The sequence below is a fragment of the Chelon labrosus genome, assembly GCF_963514085.1.
Source record: "Chelon labrosus genome assembly, chromosome: 19".
NCBI classification, from domain to species: domain Eukaryota; kingdom Metazoa; phylum Chordata; class Actinopteri; order Mugiliformes; family Mugilidae; genus Chelon; species Chelon labrosus.
The window spans coordinates 11729551-11746211 of record NC_140352.1 but is presented as its reverse complement, the minus strand read 5'-3'; the positions used below and the strand labels follow the sequence as shown (position 1 = coordinate 11746211).

Genomic DNA, 16661 nt, shown 5'->3' with positions numbered 1-16661 from the left:
GTTTGGTAGCTCCGTCAGAGAGGATGAGACAGAGAGGAGAGAGATCCGGCTGCAGTCAGGTGACAGAGAGTGATGCGGGAGGGGCCCGCTGTCTCGGAGCGGAGGGACAGAGTCTAAGATTATCTCGTCCCGGGCTCAGGCAAGACTGTCAGCTGGCCTGCGTGTGACGCTGATGTTGCGCGATGTAAATCATGCGGCGCCCGAGTGCATTTGACCGGCAAAAAATCGCCATATGTCAGACTGACCGGCCGGTCTCCGGTCATGGCCGATCACGTGAAAATCGGCCGATTCCGGTCACCAGCCGATAAATCGGTGCATCTCTAGAATAAATGCCAGAATCATAGCATGTTTTAGCCCTTACGCCAAAATTACAGCTTAGCGCAGTTGATTGTGTTGCCTCTAACTCTTGGGAAGAAAGTAAATGAGAGAATTTCCCCAGTTTCAGGTGTACGTTTTTTACCATTTACTAAAAATTGAGACCAGAAAGACATTTATTGTAAAACATTTACATCATTTTCAAAAAAAAAACACTCTAAATGCTCTATCACTCTTGTCTTGGTTTTAAAATAAATTATTTATAAAACTTTTATCCCATTGGCTTGTGTTCTTGGGTTCAATAATATACTAACTGTGGTCAGAGCTGAGAAGCCGAGAGTGGCGTAGCAGCTAATCGGTTACTGCGCATCCTGTTTCATCTGCAGGATCAGGGATGTTTGCTAAAACTAACGTTAGCAACCGCCTGCAGGGTTACTGCAACTGTGCGGGCTTTACTTGAACCTCAGCAAACCACCAGCCCTGTCCATCCGTGCCAAGCACACAGCATTAGTACGTTACAGACAGATGTAAGTGCTGAGGAGACTGTGGCTTCCCACATGCGATGTAGCTCAATCCAGATGGCTTTTGGGCGGCTTCTTAAACGCTCAGCTGCAATAGTGCCAAGCCGTAGAGAACACGTTGATCCCTACAAAGTGATACTTCAGTAGTTGTTTGTTTTAAAGGCCGACAATCAACCAAGAGATCACAAACAGGTGTTTATTTAAGAGAGCCACTCCTCTCACCTACTATACCCCACTGAAGAAGATAATCCTCATTAGAGGTAGACCATACACAAAGGGAGAAATCCATAGAGAGGAATTATCCCAACTAACAATCGACAAAGTAAAGAGTTTAAAGAGTTTATCTCAGTCAGAATTTCTTGTTTGGGAGAAAGAGCAGACGTGAATGAATTCGTGCAACTTGAAAAATTGCTGCAATTATCAAACCCACTCAAATTTCAAAACTGAAAGCTGATTTTCTTACATCATTCACGAGTCTCTGAGAATACAAATACTAAGCCAAGCAATTATTGGCTTGTAAGAACTCAGTCTATGAAACTCAAAGGATGACTGAGATAAATTCTGTGCATTTATATTCCAAAAAAAATGAATTATGCTACAGTTTTTGAAAGAGAAGCCATTTAGAGGACACCTGAAGACGATCAGCATTTTCCAAAATCTGACACTGGGGATAAAGAGAAGATTGATGAAAGAAAACACAACACAGATTATGGTTTAAACTGTAGGCAGAAGAGCCAACAGTCCCCCCTGCTAGCAATAATAGAAAAAAAAATAACTTTGGAGTAAAAGCAGATCATCTGTTCTCTATTTCAAGCTGAGGTTTTAAAATTCACAAAAAAAAATGAAGTGACATGAAAATACCAAATGAAAGTTTACGAAATGTCTCCGTTTTTGTATATATTTGTTTTCAATTTTGATCCGAAAATTGCTGGCAGCAGACGCACACTGTGAAAATTTGACATAATGTTAGCGGCTGATATGGCAAACATGGCAAAAATTTCACTATACATTTGAGACATTTCTTCTAGTGCAATGTTTTAGATGTGTTTTTATGTGCAACGTTTTATTTGAGTTATTAATTGTAAAATCAATATTTATACTCGGATTGTTGTTTTTAAATGATCCACCATACATCTTTTATAGTTTATCTTTGTTTTTCTGATGCACTGTAATTTCATTCTACTCTGCATCTTATGGCGTACACAGAAGTCAAAAGTGAAGTCCAGGTTGTGTACCACAAGACGAATTTAAGTCCAATATCTCAGTTTTGGTCTCCACCAGTTTCTAACGGAAATATCTAGCTTTTAAGCTATTCTTCACTATGTTCACTAGCCTGGTCGTTACCATCCTACGTTTCCGCCCAAAATTTGATTTCGGTCTGGCACGTTAGTCTGGCCCAATGTAATAGGAATCTGTCTCCGTAATGGGCGGATGCTTATTTTGAGGTTTAAAATCATTGGAGTTCCCTTAACCAATCAGCAACGTTTGGTAATGACGTATATTGTGCGCCGGAGTTCAGGCTCTTACGCTTACCACTTCCGCTTCCAGTTAAACAAATCAAACTTTTCCCAAAGCCAGTTGGAAGGAGAGCTACGACGTCCTTGCCATTTATAAAATTGACAAGACAAGCCTCTTGTTCTGGTTTTAATTCCGTGATGCTCTCGAGAGTTGAGACAACTTCGCGGATGGCTTCTAGTGTCTCTTCCTCCGTCGCCATTGTTGCTATGCTGTTGAACTACAAGCTTCGCTGGACTACAAGCAACTCGGCATGCGATTTCATCGTCATCACTCAACTGTTCGCTGATTGGCGCGGTTACACGCGAACCGCGGAAGTGCAATTTGGCCAGACTCCGTGCGAGACCGAAATCAAATTTTGGGCGGAAACGTAGGATGGTAACGACCAGGCTATATGTTCACCAGATAGTCACTAACTTTTCGTTTACTTTTGTCTACAATACATTCATCACTGCAACTATTAAAATGCTATGCATCGATCCTGATAGTAATATCCAGTATTGGTCCAGTACTGCGCTTCTTATGTACTTGTATTTATAAAACAGCTCCTGTACAACCATACCAAATATAGTTTCAAGGCAATGTAATGTTAACCTCTTGGTAGCTGCACAGGTAGACCGACAGGTAGGAATATCAGCAGTTTCTAAATATTTACAGATGAGAGAGGCTTCACTGAACTAACATCAGGTGTCAATAATTACATTACCGTTCTAATAAGTTTACATGTCTATACTCAGCAGCAGCTGCAAGTACCAAGGTTCACACAGAACTGTATAACACCCTGATAATGGGGTTAAATGATCACTGCACGCAGCCTAATGGGGAACATTATAGTACAAAGATGCTGAGATATTATAATATGAAACTAAATCACTCAGCATTAGTAGGTGCAATTGTGTGTTTGAGCATGACTGGATACAGTAAGTCTGCAGCTACACTGTGCAGCGGTTGGGAGGTTATGTTAAATAGCAGGCAGTGCAGGAAATTAATTTAGATACCTATTGGGAAGGGCAGGGTAATAGAGGATAAGTAATGAGGATAAATGAGGCCCTGTATTTTCCAGGCTTTCAGGCAAATACACACAAAGGCATGGGAACACACACGTGCGAGCGCACAAACGCGGGGCCAGAGGACTATTAACGAATAGGGTGGTGTCCCACTTCTTCCCTCTCCAAACACCGCCACCCCACTGCACTTAAGTTTATTATTGTATGTTCAACCGTGTGCCAAGGGTTCCAGGCAGGTTAGCAAACTAAATAAGAGCCGTTGGGACCATCGCACCCTGAACAAAGGCCGTTCAGAAAATAGGGAAGTGGTGGGACAACGTACAGTCACATTAACACTACTGTATTCTCTGTATTTGACAGATGCTTGCTTGTGCACAGGTGAGGTCAGGGACTATAAATGTATGGAGGAAAAAAAAAAATTTTCAGAGAGTTTCAGAGGAGACTGGGAGCGTTGTGTTAAGAAATCATACAGATGTTTGTTTAAAGGGATATAATGGGCAGCGGGTGGGAAGTGAATCCGAGGGGAAAACTGGCATGTCTGCCTTGTTTGGACAGCGGAAAGATAGCCCACATGGAAAGCATCACATTCCATCTGAAACAGCTCAAAAATCTCTGTATTTTCTCAGACATCCTCATTTAGGATAATCCCAGCCAGACCTCAAACATCCTCCTTCATTTTCAGAAAGAAAACTCAATTTATTCTATGATGGATGGCGGAGGAGGTTCAAAAATAAGATGTCCACCAGGTTGTTATTACCCGAAAATCTTTAGGTGAATGTACTTAGTTTTCAATAAAGCTTTAGTGGCTTTACTGTGTTTTTTGTCACCAATAAATGTGTTAAATCATATCATAGTATCCAACGCCCTGTTCAAACTGGTATTAACATGCCTTAGTGATCCGATTGCAAGAGGCAAGCTGTAGTAAGGTGTGAGGTACAGGTGTGAACACGCCTAAGACGCATTGACGATGTATTTAAGATCCCACAACACATTTGGAGGTAGTCCGGGCCACTTGTGACTACATTCCTTAAGTAGTGTGAAGACACAATGAGTCCTGGACACATTGACGGACCGTCTACTCAACTGACGTCCTCTTACATAAGCATTAATACAGAAAAAAAAACACAATCGTATTATGACTGATCGCCAGAAAAGACAAAAACCCACAAACAAGTGTCATCCGTAAATCAGTCCTTTGTCCTTGTAGCTGTTAACCAACCAAATACTACACTAATAAACCCATGTGCAGGCGCACACACACAACACAGAGTGGTGTTTGTGGTTCTAACACAACAGTAGGTAGCGATTCATTAGAGACAACAGCTGTTATAATAGTCTACTGAGCCAAAATGATGCCGGTCTTTATCTGAAAATAGAGCTTGAAACTGTGATCGGATCTCAAGTGGTGGCTCAAGACACATTTTAATGCAAGGTCTGAAAGCATCGTACATCTCATTTTGTCCGACAAACCTCAAAATATAAACCGTATGATGTGTTTTAAGTTTTCGCTTCTCAAATACAAAGAGGGAGTGTGCTCTAACTGCTCAAATGTTTATCTGCAGACAGACATTAAGAGATAAAAACTACATCAGTCAACTGAGTCATCCTTGGCTGTTCTGGTAAGCCTGGATGGATGGACTCGTTTGAACGTTTAACATCTTTCATCCTGTCAGTCTGCACATTTGGGACCAACGGCTCTGCACGCTCATTACTTCAGATCCGCTTCCCCTCCGGCTGCGTCAGCCCCTTATGCAACGCTGTGACGCAGCTACCGCTTGACCGCGCATCCCACCACCCACGTAGCTTCTGATTTGCACCCTTGTTCTTCCTCCTCACCTCTCAGTCACTCAGCCACCTACCACGCGGTCGTCCTCGCTCAAACACCTTCACCAACTTCGCTACCGTTTGACGGAGATGAGACTTTTGCACATGTGTTATTTCTTGAGCATGTATCAGAAAGGCTTTGATAGCGTTTATTAGAGAGCGCGTTGTCCATCTCGTGGCCTCTCGGCTAGAGAATAATCAGGCCAGAAATCACACAGCGAGTGAGGAGAAATGTATTTAAAAATATCCAAACAACCAACCTCAGGGAGGGGTCGTCCCACTTACATAAGTCCAGTTACACAGTGTACCTCTAGCTACAAGAAAACTAAACGAAGACGAACAGGGGAAAGGGTGGAGACAGAACAGTTTCAAGACTGCTGCTCTACAACATTTATTTATTTTCTGAGCGAGACGGGAAGCGAAGCAATCCTGGTATTCGAGGCTCATATCCCAGCTTTGAACTTCAGAAAGAACAAAAAGGACAGAGGATGAAATCCTGCACGGGGGTTATGAGTTTCAAACTGAAATGAAACAGCCAAGTTTGCTGCTCGACCATTTATAAAAGCCTGACGAGGGGATAAAAAGAGTAATGACCTTGTTGGGTGAGAGTGAAAGGAGGAAATTAGGGCAAAAATGATGGAAAACGAAGTACAGTAGAGAAGATGTCAAACATTACAACAGATAGATTATTTCTTTATCTGGGAGAGTGTATCAGGGAAAGCAGCTGCACTAATAAAGTCAAGTTGTAAACAAGCCAAAGACTTGATTATACAAATAATCTCACACGGAAGAGAGCACACAAAATCACAGCCAGGAGGGAATTACAAACAATTTGGCTGGTTTGTTCGGTTCAGTTCAAACATTTGTCACTCTGTTTTGAACCATTACATCATTTAAATGTCAGTCAACACATCGCTGTTCAGGCAGCAGGAACCCCTAACCCTAATGCTTGCAGAGAAGTTACCTGTAATCTTTCTGTAAACGTTTAACCAAGCAGTGCCATACCCAAGAATACATGAGCTGATAACAGGACCCTCAGTAACCATCAGTTACATGCGCACAAATATTCCACTAATAATCAAAATAAAAGTGCCTCATGTAAATGAATCAGCCAGAACGGACTGACCAGATCAGAAGGAATTTTCTATCAGATTCCCAGGGATGGGTGTAATCTGTTTAATGGATAAATATTAGCCACTAAAAGCCGTGTAAACACTTGATGTGGTCATTTTCCTTGTTTGGGAGGAGCGCATTCCTCCTGCACATGTTTTCCCTCACATGGGGTAAACATCAGATGACGCGATGAGTTTCCATGAGGGACAGAAACAAAAACGGACGCAGCAGAACAACCAACCGTTCAAGAGTTTAAAAAAAAGATAAACAAAAGCTAGATGTATTTTACTGATGTGGCCATAAAGCTGCAAAGAAAGCTCTGTCTTGGTCACCTTCTTCCTCTATTGCATTAATTCAAATTTTTCCACAAAGTCCAAGAAAAATAAACCTTCACTTAAGACTAAGACTTTTATTTTGATTGATGTTGTGGGAGACGTAAACACACATATCTTATCGGATCACTGTAGTTACTGTTCATGGAAACAGTTAAGATGGAATCTCTCACTTGTGTTGGTGAAATATTGTTGAAGTAGACACTAAGGAACAGTGTAGAATTTATAAGTCAGTTCATTATGAATATAACTATATGAGAGCACCTCAGCAACATATACACTGATAAGCCACAACATTATGACCACTGACAGGAGAGGTAAATAACATTGACCATCTCATGACAGTACAATGTTCTGCTGGGAAACTTGTAGACCTGGCATTCATTCATGTGGATGTTACTTAGACATGTAGCACCCACCTAGACCAGACCAGGCACCCCCACCCCATAGCAATGACACTCCTTGATGGAAGTAGCCTTCCCCAGCAGGATGCAGCCTGACAAAAACTGTTTAGAAACATGAAGAACAGCACAAGGTGTTGACCTGGCCTCCAAATTCTCTAGATCCCAAACTGATCCAAGTATCTGTGGGATGCACAGGAACAAGCCTGATACAGAGAGGACCCTCCCCTCAACCCGTAGGACCCAAAGGCCCCCACTAGCAACAGCCAGACACCACAGGACACCCTCAGAAGGCCCATATCCATTCTCCGATGAGTCACAACTGTTTTGGAGGCTCAAGGGAGACCTACTAGGTGGTCATAATGTAATGTCTGATCAGTGTTGGTGACTGTAAGCTGAAGCAGGAGAAACTCCAAATATAAAACCTGACTCGGATAAAACTGGAGTTAACTTTTCTTCCCAGCGTGCTGATCTGTTTTTGTTTGTCTGTTTGTTTTCTGCGTTTTTTCTCACGTTCCAGGCCACAGTCAATGAAGAAAAAAAAGAGGCTACACCGCAGTCAGAGGGTGTGAGATGGATTACAGAAGGATGCTAGGCAGTTGACACAGCCGAAGAGTAAGCGAGTGAGAAAACGAGTGGTTGTGAAAGAGAGTGAGAAGAACGAGAGTGAGAGAGCAACAAGCGAATTAAACACATGAAAAACAGAGGAGAGGAGTAGGAGTGAGAGATGCTGCAGGGCCGGTACAGTACGTCAGCACATATGGGCCTCCCTGCAGCAGCTGTGAATGTCATGATCGCACTAACGAGAACCGCCAATCACAGCTGCTCATGGGAGAAGGGCATGTTGTTTTTCATGCTTCATTTTTTTTATTTTTTTTGCTCTTTTTAGAGCCCTGTAATCATCCACAAGTGACAACAGATGATGAAACACGCCATGCGAGCGTGCAAATATTCTCCCGACACAACTTACTTATTGGTATAAGCTCAGACTTGGGCACCAGGCCAATAAGAGGATTGCGCCGACATCGTCTAACTCCCCCCTTAAGGTCTGAGCCCATTAAATCCAATCAGCCACAATGTATTATTCTTTCCATTAATCAAAAGCATATTTCAAAATATAATCAGGACTGGGAGTCTAGACGCATGCTACTGTGCCACTGCACTGTTAGCACAAAGCGTTGCACACAATGGCTTCGTTTGCACCGACAACGACACTGTCAGTCAGAATAAAACTGCCTCATGAAGCCACCTCAGTCAAAACAGACGGGTCTCAGCTGAAGATTGAGAGCGCCGCTCAACAGGAAACAATTTGCTTTAATAGCCCTGTAAACTCTTGATCCGATTGATTCTCTGTTGTTAGAAGGAAACACATTATTTTTGCGTGTTTGACGTGGGTAAACATCAGGTGAGTTTCAAGGACGGACAGAGACACGGAGGGAGGAGGAAAACTGTTGTTTTTGAAAAGATTAACAAATCCAGAATTCATACAGGCACCTTACTGAATAAGTGTTTAATAGGGTTGGGGGACAAAAAGCATTATTCTGTAATATTTGCAGCAGATTCAACTACTTCAGATGTCAGAAACGTTCTATCGTTATTGACATTTTGGGGCATATAAACATGAACCTGGTCCCTGTCGTGGCTGACGTATTTGCTTAGCTCTTCTGACTGATTTCTATTTGTTTCTTTAGATTTTTATTGCACCAGTGACAACATACTGATGGTGTAGAGCTTTTAAAACAACCTAACACAAATATTAGCTTCAAGCAGTGATGTCAGAGTCTGTGATGAACTGACATGAAATTGGACATGAACAGAAATGCCAAACATATAGATGTAATCGATTTAATACGCTTAAATAACTTACCATCTGGATGAATTCAGACTCATATCAATCAATTGCTCGGAGGCCTCTGTCCCATCATGTAATTCCAGACTTTATGTAATCTGCTGCAGAGTTTGTACTTCCTGTCACTGAAGATAGCTCTCTATATGTTTATGTTGTTAACTCAATGACTTCAGAGTTAACAAGTGTGCCCCCCCCCCCTCCAACCACATCAAGGATGCCCCCTTGAGGAAAGCGAAGTCCAGCCACGCTGGCACCTTATCGGCTCCGTTTACAAAAACTGTAAATCTAATCACTGCCGCAGCAGTTCCATGGGACCCATTCTCTAAGTGACTGCAGGGAAAGCTGCAGTGACATGGGTCAACGCTGAGAGAAAAGAGCAGGGAGGACATTTGGGAATGATTAAGAAAATGAATGTGGTGGAGTAGCGGTTGAGTAAACAGACACCGGAGAGGTCTATTTCTCTACGCAGCACATTAGAAACGTACAGGGAGGGGAAAGCTTTTATTATTTCACGAGCCATCAGTATTCAAGAGACGGACACTGTGTTGTTTGCAGCATTAGAAACAGCACTGGAGAAGTCGTTTCCACTTTGTGTCAGATTCAGATTTAAAAGCATAAATGTTTTGAATGCAGTGAGTAAACTTATATTCAAGGAGGAGATTGAAGGAAAAGAAGTGGATAAAACAGTACTTTTAAGGATAACTGCCTTTTATTCTTTGTTTTTGCTGCTGGTCAGAGCTTGAAACATTTTATAGAGTCAGTAATTGAAAAGAAAAAGGTGAAACGGTCCCTCAGTTGTTTGGCAAATGTTTCAAAAATCATGTATTTGTCCATTTCTGGTCTATTTTTTTTGCTAAAAAATGGGAGAATGAGATTTGAACTTTGGATTGATGGCAAATTACAATCATTTTTTTGAAACGTGTCAACTTTGGTTCTAGATGTAATTGCATAGGTTGTTGAAAGTACAGTTCATTTGCTCATTTGCTTCTTCAAATAAGTTTCTGTTTACGTTGTTCTTCAAGAAGGGTCCATACGATCACCGTCCTCTTGTGGTATTCACAACCGTGTAACTAGAGGTTTTCGATAAGGCCTCAGTTAATGAATATACTGCAGTTTAGTTGTATAAAGGTTTTCCAATATGTCTGAGTAAAATACTGATATTCCCAACAGAGTTACCCGGTCGTTGGCTTGCTAACTGCCTCGGTGGCTGTTAGACACCAACATTTGCCTAGCAGCGGTCTTTTCACAACTCACCACTTGAACGCCAAGCACTTTGTGTCCATGACTGTAGCCACAAGAGCGTAATAACAAACCTTTTCCACAGCAGACGTTCTGACTTCTGTCATACAGACGGAAAAGCAAAGGCAATTCTTGATGGCGAGCCAGCTGGTACGCTACCAGGACCCTGCAACCAAGGCAGCACTGTCATTTAGGACTTCAGCGGACATAAATCACATTTAAATAGGCCAATACCACCAACAAGACTTGTATAGTGGAGGAGAGGAGGGGAACAAAAGTTCTGCTAGGTGTTCAGACACCTTTTTGGCCAAAGTTTTTGAACAAGTGCACTAGGAGAGTTTAAACTATGGATGGTTGTTGAATGTGGTACCTTGGTCCATTTGCATTGAAATGGGGCCATTAATCACATCAAACACCAGGAAAGGAGGTGACAAAATATGGTAATTTGGGAGGTGAAAGAAATCTACAGATTAATGGCTACTGTGTTCTGCATCTGAAAATTGGGACAAAGGAAAAATCACATGAGGTTTCACCAAAGAGAACTAAGTGGGAGGTCTCTGTATGTGTGTGTGTGTGTGTGTCATGCATCTGTTACTAAACCCTCTATATTCAAAAATCGCAGACGTAACCTGGTCGAGTCAGGACAGACACTTCGGATTAGACGGGAACGGAAAATAAAGGGTCCCTGCTTGTTCCCAGGCTCAGGAATCTGAGGTCTCTGAAACTTCAGCCTCTGCCTCACAGTGCCCTCAAACAGCTGTGCGGTCCAGCTGTGCACAAAGCTCAGCTCTGGCTAAGAATACCAAAACCAAATCCTGGGGAGGAGTCAAGGCCCTCCGTCTGGATGGAATAGGGAAAGATTTTTAAATCACCGTTGGACTGAAGCTCTGGGGTATTTCAATTGGTGCATATGATATATGAAAGTAGAGATTATTTTCTCAGTTAATCGATTAATCATTTGTTCTACACAGCTATGAGTAGTTAATTATATTATTGCAAGTGGCGGCACAGTGGCGAGGTGGTTAGCACTGATGCCTCACAGCAAGAAGGTCACCGGTTCGAATCCATGGGCCGGCTGGCCTTTCTGTGTGGAGTTTGCATGTTCTCCCTGTGTCTGCGTGGGTTCTCTCCGGGTACTCTGGCTTCCTCCCACCGTCCAAAGACATGCTGGTTAGGTTAATTGGTGACTCTAAGGCCGTAGGTGTGCATGTGAGTGTGAATGGTTGTCTGTCTCTGTGTGTGGCTCTGCGATGGACTGGCGACCTGTCCAGGGTGTAGCCCTGCCTCTCGCCCGATGACAGCTGGGATAGGCTCCAGCAGACCCCCGTGACCCTTAACAGGACTAAACGGGTATAGAAGATGAATGAATGAATTATTGCAAGTTCTTAGTGGCGATTGAGACATCATTGATATCTTGTTTCATCAAATCAGCCGTCTAAAAGCTAAAAAGGTAAAAATATTCACTGGTAAGAAGATGAAGAGACTTCTAGAGCATTTTTAGATATTTTATATAACTCACCTGTTTAAATTATATCAAGGTTTCAATTATGCTAAACTAAGGGAGTGGCCATTTTGAGTGACAGGTGGGTACTTTCTCAGGTTGCTAGATGTCACCCACCTGCTTCAGCTCCACTTCTTTGGGCATTTATTTATTTTTTTCAATTAGCCAGGAGGAGTCAAGCAAGATGGCGACAGCCGGAGCCACCGCTCTATGCTTCAAAACCGTTCCCAAAAATGTTCAAATCTAAACTTTGCTCTCCGAGAGGAAAAGAAGGGCTGGCAGTTAAACTCACCAAGGCTCACTTTGTTTTGTCAACTTACTCCAAGTGTCAGTTCGGCACATTGTCAGAGTTTTTATTCAGCATGTCATGACATTACAGCAGATCCGGAGCAGCCTGCAATCTGCTTACAAAAGCCCAGATACTTAATTTTAAGACATTAAGGGCCTGTCCACACAGAAACGCAAAAACGCAGAAATTTTTCATCGTTTTGGCCTTTCGTCCACACGTATCCTGTAAACGCATAGCCCTAAAACGCACTTTTCTGAAAACGGGTCCCAGGGTGGAGAAATTCGCAAACGCACCTCTTGCGTTTCTGTGTAGACAGACAGAAACGGAGAAAACGATGACGTCATCGCCACACCCCCGAGCAGCCTTCCACATCCCGCGAGACGTCTCATAACAACATCAACAACAATGGCGGACTACATGCTAGTTTTCATGCTGGAGAAGATATTGAGCCTATTAGGGTTACCAGGGCAACATATCACGCTCCTGTGCCACCACGCTGAGCAAAAAAGGCGATTTGTAAACAGCGCTCAAGATTTGTGCGCATGCTCCGCCTCTTCCTCTCCGTTTTTGGTGAATTTCTGAAACTGAAACAGCGCCACCTATAGGCCTGGAATATGAAGTAGCGTTTTCGGTCGTGCTGAAACGGACCTGTGTGGACGCGGATATTTCTTGAAACGATGCCAGGGAAAACGGAGAGGGAAAAGGTCGTTTTCGTACGCGTGGACGAGGCCTAAGACACAGCTTCAGGAGATAAATAACAAATACAGATGTTTGTCTAAAGATTTTTTCTTTCTTTTGTTGTGGCGATACTTAAGAGACATCAGCTTGTGGCCCGTTTTATGCCACATCTCAATTTTTGAAAAGCCTCACTGAGCCACAGCACCATTTATTTCATGCCATTTTAAAAGCACTGTGTTGTGGGGAAACTGTACAACATGACTAATTACAGTCATTAAGCAGCTACAGGAGAGTAAATTCAACACACTGTCAAAAACAGAAACCCACTAAATACTAAATCAGCATTTCATCCAACATGGTGCGCCCTCAGGAAAACTAAACACAACTCAGTTTGTGTTGGCTGACAGCTCCCGCTGCGTTCCCATTGTTGTCTTGTCTTCTAAAGTTTCTCCCTTTTTGTTTGTGCTTCAAGGAGGCCGTTCGCGTTATCCCAATACGAAGAATGGAGCGACTTGACCTTCAGTTAAAACAGCACAAGGGTAATATTCAGAGCAGCACGACGGAGACAGATCACTTACACAAAACAGACAGCGAAATGCAGCCTTTTAAGCTAATAAACACACGTTCAGCTCTGCCTCGCTTAATTCAAACAAGCTCACCAAGAAGCCAACAAGGTGTGTTCATAAAACATGAATTACACGTCCACATGCCTCAGGTAAACCTTCCTATCAAAACAGTGTTTCCTTTCCAACTGCTCGGGGCTGTTTTAACTGCTAGGACACACTGTACCTTGGGGCTGACCATATCTCACACAGACCTGCTCTTACTTCAACAATACAACCCAGTTATAACATAAAAAGATCAGACCTGGCTACCGCAGAGAACGTCTCATGCAAACAACTTTAATCCTTGAAACCAGAGGAGTATGTAAATATTTACCTCCGTGAAGTAGAAGCCATATATTTTCTGCAATGGGATAATTTCACGTGCTCAAACATAAACATGACATGTAAATGAACTCGGATGTCAGTTTATGATATGTTTCACATATATGTTTTTGTTGAAGGTTACATTCAGGCGTTTCTGTTATTTAACCAACCCTTATTGATATAAACGAGGTTGACATAATAACCGAAACACGTATTAACGCACCTTTAAGCTTAGTTTATACTTCGGCAAAACGATCTACGCAGAGTATTTCATGGTGGGCTATGCTGATGCGTTGGGATAAATTTTCAATTATGCTGCTAAAATGGGCTGGTGCATCCTAATGCATGAGGTTTAGCTAGGTTTACATAATAACTTGGAAACTGTATGTATTGTATAAACTTGGTTTATTAAAAAAACTATTAGACCTGGGTTCCATTTTATTAGTGTAACTGTGGTGTACCAGCGCTTGTACATTCAGACAAGCTGGTAAATAACTGAACCATGTAATCAAAGTTAATTAGGCTAGCTAAACGTTTGTAAGAGCCTTTCTTGGTCAAAGTTCAACAAATCTCTTAGTGTACCATTTATCTCCTTGATTTTATTTAGAAGCAAAGATCATCATACTTTTAGCATTTAGCATGTCAATCTTTGGGCTGCAGTACTTAAATGGTTTTATAACTTTAGTAGCTTAAAAATAGAGGATACTTTTCGGATTAGATCATATTTTTTAGACCATTTTATAAGTTGTTTAAATGCCGCTGGCGTAATGCAGAGTCAAGCATATTAAGATTCAAGCAATTAGTTAAAAGTAATTTGGTAAATTTAGCATCAGTACCAAAACTCAGATACAAGAGTGGCACCTGTCAAATGCTTTTTATACCATCTATACCTAAATAATTTCTTATCCAGTTAGTATCTAGTTTGTTTCAACACTGAAAAAAATACACAAACAAATTCAACAAGGGATTCAGATTGGATAACACTTGCTTCCAATTAGCAAAGAGGCTATCAAACCTCATCTCTAAAGCTGGAGAGCCATAATACTTCTGTCAGGTAAATCATGGGGAGACATGTCTCGGGCTCAGGAGAGCTTTACATGGACGCTAACAAGCTGACGAAGCAGATCCTCTGACAAAATATGCGAGGGAAACATGAGTTTAGAAAACCACTTGGGAAATTATGAGTGTAAATAAACCTCACAGACAATTTTAAAATTGCTCAGGTAAGCGTTTGACGTCACTGTGTCTTAAAGATATTTCAATTTGACGACTTGCAGAGTTAGTTGGGCGTCAAAGGCTGGAGGTCTGCTGTTCTGTTTATTTTCTTTGCCGCGTTATCATCTTGTTCCAAGTATTGTTTACAGAGGAGGCAACTGCACACAAAAATAGCTGCTTTTTTTTTTTCAACCTCATTACTTAAATGAGCAGGGAAATATTGGTTTAAACATACGCACCATGAATCCCTCTCAATAGAAACCCATTACACCAAACTTATGCATGCAAAAAAAAAGTTTCTTATGCAAAACCACTCCGAGCCCACACCTGGCAACGCAATAACACCGCGTCAGGCGTGGAATGCCATTCATTTTAAGAATTCACATGTGTTATTGCTGCACCCTGGGGCAGGTCAGCCAATACTTGCCAACACGAACTACTCCCTCTAACGTACAAGGCGGTAAACAGACCCTGGATTATTAATTTGTGTTGTCACTGTGTCATCAAATCTGCCATCGTCTCCCACGGACCGTAGGAGGTGCCCACATGTTTTGGGCTCTGACCCACAAGCTAAAAACTAAACTCTAAATGCATTTTAGCTCCAACAAAATCCATGTTATCAGACCTAGACTGGAAGTCCCCAGTGAAGATGTAAATTGAAGAACCTTCTTTGTAATTTCTAGCTTTAAAAACTACTTCTAACTTTAGAACAAGCTCGCTGGAGAACAGGAAACACGTCCTAAATGAGGCTGCAAAGGGATGATAAACAGATCTTCTCATAAAAATCAATGATGTTCCATACACTTCCCATTTTACCAGAGAATATAAGCATGCATTATCAAGCTCTCTCTTTCTAAAGAGATAACCTAGAATAAGATAAGTTGTGAGGAACTGCTAAGAATCCATGATAAGGAGAATAATTGTTGATTTATGATCTGGTCTGGAGCTAAAGTCTGAGCAGGAAATGAGTCCACATAAACTGCTTTGTTATGTCTATACCCTCCAAGCCTTTCATGTCTGATGCACACGTTGATAAAAAAACTGGAGCTGCAGCGTTTAAAGTCTTCAAATGCCTCCAAATGGGTTTGATTAAACAGAATACACTTAATTTCCTTCCTCAATTGAGCTAAAGAAGGCGATGCACACACACCTGTACAAAGGTATGGCAAAGTTTACTTACTTTATCTATGGATTTACCGCTGCAACAACAAAAACAGCTGCAAAGTCAATACAAAACCAGTCACGCAATAATTTCAATGTACTTTTTTTTGGGGTTACATTGGTAAAAATCCAGTAAGAGACCTACCATGTACGGTGGACAGTCCGGGACTCTGCTCTATTAAAAGTCTTCTTAATAGAATGCGACAGCGTATTTTCCCCCCTCTTCTTCAGTCGTCTTATCCACAAAGATACTTTAACAAGGTTTGTGCTGACTAAAGTACATGTTAAATATGTTTACTGAGCTCTCTGGCTTCTCACCCTATCCCGGAAAGCGCGTTTGTTGTTGTGTGGGGAGACGAACGGACGCTGCTCGTGTTTTAGAGAGAGAAGCTAAGCTAGCTAGAAGCATAACGGCTACATCCGGTTATGGATTTCAAAATAAGATGATCTACTAGAACAAACTTCGATTAGAAAACTTAGATTTTTGCTTTTGAGGGCTTATACTTATAATCTCTCGTTAAGTTTCTTGCTATAATTAACACAAATTAAACAAAAAAAAATAATTGTGATAAAAAATAAAACTAACTGAAAAGACATTGTAGTTCATGGCCAGTTAATCCTTCTCTGCTGGTATAAACTTTATCAAAATTACTGACTTACATTTTAATATTTTCCCATTAATCTAAATTAAATTATTCCCAATATCCTATTCTTTTCATTTTATGTCTTGTCTGTCTCTCAACTGTGGTGTTTCTGGCAGTGTAACTTTACA

The 16661-nt window shown here is 41.7% G+C and overlaps 1 protein-coding gene across 2 annotated transcripts in view; it reads right to left on the bottom strand.

The window, feature by feature from the left end:
• Nucleotides 1–16361, bottom strand: part of LOC311504651 (leucine zipper putative tumor suppressor 2 homolog) — a 31958-nt gene extending 15597 nt beyond the window's left edge. For both annotated transcript variants that reach the window (XM_084567866.1, XM_084567868.1), the window contains exon 1: nucleotides 16035–16361. The gene's annotated coding sequence lies outside the window, so the exon portion shown is untranslated. The remainder of the gene's footprint in view (nucleotides 1–16034) is intronic.
• Between the last annotated feature and the right edge of the window lie 300 nt (nucleotides 16362–16661).